The 6877-nt window shown below is 34.2% G+C and overlaps 1 long non-coding RNA gene across 1 annotated transcript; it reads right to left on the reverse strand.

The window, feature by feature from the left end:
- Positions 1-244: 244 nt before the first annotated feature.
- LOC135151754 (uncharacterized) lies at positions 245-1584 on the reverse strand. Its single transcript, XR_010290645.1, has 2 exons — positions 1516-1584; positions 245-536 (listed from the first exon to the last, which is right to left on the reverse strand). It is a non-coding gene; the product is annotated as an uncharacterized LOC135151754 (long non-coding RNA).
- Positions 1585-6877: the final 5293 nt, after the last annotated feature.

Here is a 6877-nt window from a genome sequence, read left to right on the forward strand (position 1 = left end):
TAGCTTCATTTTCGGTTGTTTGAAATTGGAATTAATTTGTAGTTTCATTCTTGGCTCGTTTGAGTCCGAAAACAACTTGTAGCTTCATTATTGACTAGATTGAAGTTGGAAACAACTTGTAGCTTCATTCCAGATGTGACAACCCTCAAATCCGGGGGTTTGGATTTGGTGCCACTAAAACAAAAATCATTTAAAAACCTGTATTTACGGAAGAAGGTAAAACAGATATTTAAAAATCTGGAAATTTTAAAAGAGATTTAAATCAAAATCACTTTGACCCCCTAAAAACAGGATCGCTAATAGGTTACAGCATTGAAATCAGAAACCAAAACTTTAAATCTTATTACAACTTAAACTACATTATCAGTTAAACCTCGATAAGAAGAGTAACTGACAACCAAATAAATAAATCTATCTACAACTGAATTGAAATAAATCAACTCTAACCATAGCCATTCTCACAGACATCTCCATGGCAATCTCGCCTAGCATCAGTCTTACGCGCAGCTTACACAGGTTACCTTCTCAATCCCTAGCTGAAAGGGTTAGAAATAATAGCAAGGGTGAGCAAAAATGCTCAGCAAGATAATAGGTAAGGCAAGAGCCACAAGATATAAATTCTTTTGAATTAAATCAGAGTATTTGAAATAGAGCAAACTTTTGAAGTAAATCATAACATTTGTAACTGAAAAGTTTATCAAACATATAAATCAATATGCTTGAAAATTCACAAGATATATTTGACAGTAAACATAAGCTATCATAGGCTTAAACAATAACGACCAGTTTTTGAATTGGAATCCACAATTGACGGGTGCACTATCACAATTGATCATACCATGTGATAGCACAGGACCACACTTCGTAGAAGCATGTCCTAATTAACAGGTACCAAATAGAAGGCAACACATTAGCCTTTGGCAGCAAAGTATTATCATATTTCAATAATACCCAAATAGCCCTTCACTGGACCGCCGTCCCGGCCTCTTATGCAAAAACAAAGAAATATTCCGATTTCTTCCGGAAGCAGATGACATATCATGTTTCTGAAAACTTTTTGTTTTCAAATTCAAAATACTGTCAAAAATCAAATTTTATCAAAGTCTGAGTACAATTTAAAAATCCACCGTAATAAGGCTCAAAGGAAAAACAAAGCTATTTAGTTATTTAAAATCCAGGGTTTATGTCTGGGATAGAAGACCAGGCATATATTGTAATGTCGAAATATGACTGCTATAGAGTCATCAATAGTTTCAAACTGTAAAGTAACTCAGACAATAATCTTTCAGAAAACTGATTAATTCTTAATCAATATACTTTTCAAAGAATGATATCATTGTGCATACCACAGTAAAAAAAAAGATCGAACTAAAAATATTCGATAATTTTAATCACAGTATAAAAGTATGAATGCTTGCAGAAATACAAGTCATGCATGGATAGAAAACTGCGTTATTAAAAGAGAGAGTTAAAATATTTGCTCTTTAAATAAAAGTGAAGAATTGGAATACTTGCCTCTGACTGAACACAAGTGACAACACGGTCACTCTACTCGAGATTTCTAGATTGACCTCAATTGCTACTTTTGAAATCACTACACTCCACTGCACTATCTTACGAAACAATCTCGCCTTATCAAACAATTCTGACTTGACTTGCAACAATATCGGCTTGCTTCTGAAAGTCATTGATGCACGCTTCTCGATAAACTATATATGACAGCAGTATAATATTTTAGTCGAGAGAAATCTAGAAAGTCGTCAATTCGCAGAATCGAAATTATATTACTACCCCTCGTCATATAAATATATTTTATACAATCAATATATACACATATTGTCAAATAGTTGAACACGTAGTCACATAAGCACGTATCAAATAATTTTCATGCTTTAATAAATATATTAATATATAATCTAGTAACCATGTATATAAATCTTATATCTTATTATATACAAACTAACACATCAGTAATATATCCCTCGGTATCACCCAATTCCACATCATCATATAAATCAAACAAAACTGAATTACAACTCCAATTGTAATTCAATCACATCTTAGATCAGCTCAACATTTAAACAAATATAAAATAATAAAATATTTGAAATTTGGACAGCACGGATTTTAAAATTGAGCAAACCACAATTTAATAACGCAACAATCCTGTCCAATATAAATATAAGTCAAAACGCCATCTTATATAGCTGAGTATGTGATTCAAATAATAATCACATCTGATAATTAACAAGTCACAGTCAATAATAATTTATAATCAACAATCACTTCCGGGATTTAAACAAAATAATCGCGACAATCTTATAATAATTTAATCTGAAAATCAAATGATTTTCAGAAGTAGATAACAACTTCTGAATTTTGAATGAAATTCATTACAACTGTCGCGAGATTTTAAATAATTATAACCCGGAATTTAAATCAACACTACACTTAATATACAAGCCCACGATATTTAATCGACAATTACCTATAATTGACTCAATAAAATATTAAAAGATTATTATTATTATCATTATCATCATTGTTAATAAAAACAATAATAACAATTATAACAACAATAAAATTAACATTTTATTCTCCTGGCACCTCTGTATCCTCTCTAATTCTTTCTGCAACCCTTCTTAACTGCTACCTCTTGAACTACACCTTTCGCCTCGACTCATGTCATCAAACTGTACACTACCTTCACTCCACATTTTCAGCCTCTCTTTTCACCCTTGGACATCCACACACATATACAATAACACCGAGCAACCTACCCAACACCTTCTTTTGACTTCACCTGCATTATCAATTTCCATCAGTCTTCACTTTATAGCCTTCACTCCACTAGTACACTACCATTATTCATCTCCTGCATCGACAAATCGATACACACATAAACACACATGTTAACCACAACACTTCAACCTCTGCCCCTCTCTATTTCTCCTAATTCCGAATTACCCAAACAAAGCCAGCCCAAGGCAGTTTCTGCCGGCTTCTTTCGGCCAAACCTAACACAGCAGCCACCCAAACTAGCTAAAACTACGCCCTGTTAATTCACAAATCAGCACCTGTACTCTATCATTCCACCTCAGCCAGCAAGGCCTCTGTCTACCCATATCTCTCTGAATCAAACACCAGCCTTCAACTCTGCACGCACCTTCGAACTCAATCTCTCCGTCGCAAACAACCGGTCCCTTGAAATCTGAAATCGACCGCCCTGACCCCTCCTTTAAAGTCCGACATTTAAACAGCCTGGCCACCACTACAATTCCATCTCCCCCTCCTGTACATCATCTCAGCGAAGTGGAGTTCACCCCGCTGCTGTTGGATGCGGTGGTTTTCCTCCGTCACGCACCCACACTCAACCGCCTGCATCTAACTCTACTGTCATCTCCGTTGCCATACCACTCAAACCCCCTCCCTCTGTTTTCCCCTGTTTTCACAACCACCGCTTCAACCCCGGTGCCGCCGCCGACATACAACACCACCACCACAGCCGATTCATTCACCAGCCCTCCGTTTTCAGGCCGCTCCGCCTGCATCGCCAGCGACTTCACACCCCCACCGTCTCCGTCAAACCCATCAGCCACAATACTTCCCCGGCGTTTCTCGATCAATCCCAACCAACACACAACAAAGCCACACACACAGATACATACCGACACAATAGATAAACACACAATTCAAGTCCTTACCTACTGGCTCGCTTGAATCAATCGAACCGATTGAATTGAGAGGAGAAGAGAGAAACCCTAGCTGACTCCAATCCCCAATCTCCCTACCGCCTTGCTCTATCTATATTTATCTGTGTTTCTCCTATTTTTTTTAAAACTAAATTCCACGAAGTATATATGTGTCTGAGTTCTCTGCGTAGGTAGTGATGCACCTGCTAATTTATAATATGAACTAAACCACACCCCCAGTTTACAATAGAATATGTATTTAATAATAATTAAAAATTTAAGAACCAGGAATTGTTCCCAAATTTAAAATGAAAATTTCTAAAAATTTGAAATATCCTGAATGCACAATATGTGTGAAAATAATATTTTTAAAGCCCTTCTCTATTTTCACAAATAATGCTCAAAATCATTTTAGAACACAAATAATTAAAATAAACATTTGCACACTTTCAAATATTTTCTGAATCCGACAGAAATATAAAATATAAAAATTTGAATATTTTGGGTGATTTAGATCGGATAAATCTTTGGGCTCAAATAAATACAAATATTAATTTTGAAATCAAAAGACAAAGTTTGATTTAATCAAATCTAGAAATAAATCAAAATTTTAAATTAACTGCTCAAACAAAAATAAACAATTAAAATTGCACATCTAACACGTAACACAATTAATTCAATTAATCATAATTAATCATATAATTGCAATAATTCACAAAAATTGTTTTTGAAAATCCAACAAAATTGGAATAAAATATAAAATTTTATTCCTCATCTTTTAGAAAATAATAACCAACTAATAAATAATTATAAAATTTCCGGAGTCGTCACAAACTTCCCCCCTTATAAGGATTCCGTCCTCGGAATCCGCGAAGAAAGAACGAGAGCATACTTTTTCTTGCAAGTCTCATTGTGATCTGATTTTGTATACAAAATCTTGAAGTGTAGTGGCAATATTAGCTCGTTCAAACTTGGCCGGCATACCCTCGGAATTGATTGACAAATAAAATTACTGAATCTTAAAATATATCAGATTTAAGATATCAAAGCAAATGTCATTCTTAAGAGTTTGGAAAGCAAACTGATATGAAATAGAGAATTGCTGAGAGATCAATATGATCTAGAGAACTATGTTGCCTATCTTATTGAAAATACTACTAAAGGTAATTAGCCTTCTTGTAATGCACAACACACAAGTGATGGCGTCCCATCAAACTTCTATCACACAGACAGATAGTCCTTGTGTCCCCTATAAATAGGGTTGTTCTTCTTAGTTAGAGTAGAAAATATGAGAAAATTTCAAAATCAACCCACAATGATTGACTTTTGAGAAATGAATCTTTGATACGAATCTTAGGTTTAATATTGGATAGATTTTAAAGATGTAAATATCGACAAAAAAGGATGATCAGAAGTGATACAATAGGCATTAACATCCCCATCATTTCAGGAGAGAGAAATATACTTTTAGAGAAAAATATTTTCTTTAGAGAGAATTATATTCTTTAATGAATATATATTCTTAGAGTGAAATGTACTCTTTAATAAACGTCTCTATATAAGAAATGTTAAAACAAATTATTGATTAGAAAAATAATCAATATAATCAACAATGAGGAAGGTATTGCCAAGCTTCTCACCGATGTCATCTTGACTGAATCCTCTGGCTTGTTTCAATTCTAATAATTCTTCTCGATATTCTAATATTCTGGCCGATTCGTATTCGACTCTAAAGATTCCAGCACCGCTATCCACTTCAATAAAAAGTTTTATCCTGCTTGGCACAGTTAGAATCCGTCTTCAACTTCATACAATCAGCATTGTAGAACGTTGACGTTCTAGCCTATATATATCACTACATTGCGTAGTCTAACACGGAATCTATATAAACTCTCAAATCAAGAACTATACACATGGGTTCTCACTCTTACCCAACCAATCTCATATTCCTTATACCAACACTATATATGCCTCTATAAGAAGCAAATAATAACCTTCTAACCAATGTTCTAGAGGTGGTAGAGATAGTTAGAAACATTGTAGACTAGACAGGTTTTTCCACGAGTCTAGCTGGCACTGATTACTCTGAAGTCAATCTCAAGTTCAAAAATATTGGAAACTAAAGGTTCTATCATGTTTCCCTGAAATCCAAACTCACTAGTTCTCAAACTGAAAACAAGGATATACTCAAAATGATTACTTAGAATCATTACTCCAACCTCAATCTCAGTTCCATCAACAAAGACTATAACCAATAGTCTTGACTTATTTCTATATGAGGTTCCACTAAACACACTCTTATCACAACCTACATTCTGATTTCAATAACTTATAACCTATAGCTCTGATACGAACTGTGACAACCCTCAAATCCGGGGGTTTGGATTTGGTGCCACTAAAACAAAAATCATTTAAAAACCTGTATTTACGGAAGAAGGTAAAACAGATATTTAAAAATCTGGAAATTTTAAAAGAGATTTAAATCAAAATCACTTTGACCCCCTAAAAACAGGATCGCTAATAGGTTACAGCATTGAAATCAAAAACCAAAACTTTAAATCTTATTACAACTTAAACTACATTATCAGTTAAACCTCGATAAGAAGAATAACTGACAACCAAATAAATAAATCTATCTACAACTGAATTGAAATAAATCAACTCTAACCATAGCCATTCTCACAGACATCTCCATGGCAATCTCGCCTAGCATCAGTCTTACGCGCAGCTTACACAGGTTACCTTCTCAATCCCTAGCTGAAAGGGTTAGAAATAATAGCAAGGGTGAGCAAAAATGCTCAGCAAGATAATAGGTAAGGCAAGAGCCACAAGATATAAATTCTTTTGAATTAAATCAGAGTATTTGAAATAGAGCAAACTTTTGAAGTAAATCATAACATTTGTAACTGAAAAGTTTATCAAACATATAAATCAATATGCTTGAAAATTCACAAGATATATTTGACAGTAAACATAAGCTATCATAGGCTTAAACAATAACGACCAGATTTTGAATTGGAATCCACAACTGACGGGTGCACTATCACAATTGATCATACCATGTGATAGCACGGGACCACACTTCGTAGAAGCATGTCCTAATTAACAGGTACCAAATAGAAGGCAACACATTGGCCTTTGGCAGCAAAGTATTATCATATTTCAATAATACCTAAATAGCCTTT

This window comes from Daucus carota, chromosome 3 (genome assembly GCF_001625215.2).
Source record: "Daucus carota subsp. sativus chromosome 3, DH1 v3.0, whole genome shotgun sequence".
In the NCBI taxonomy this organism is placed as follows: Eukaryota; Viridiplantae; Streptophyta; class Magnoliopsida; order Apiales; family Apiaceae; genus Daucus; species Daucus carota.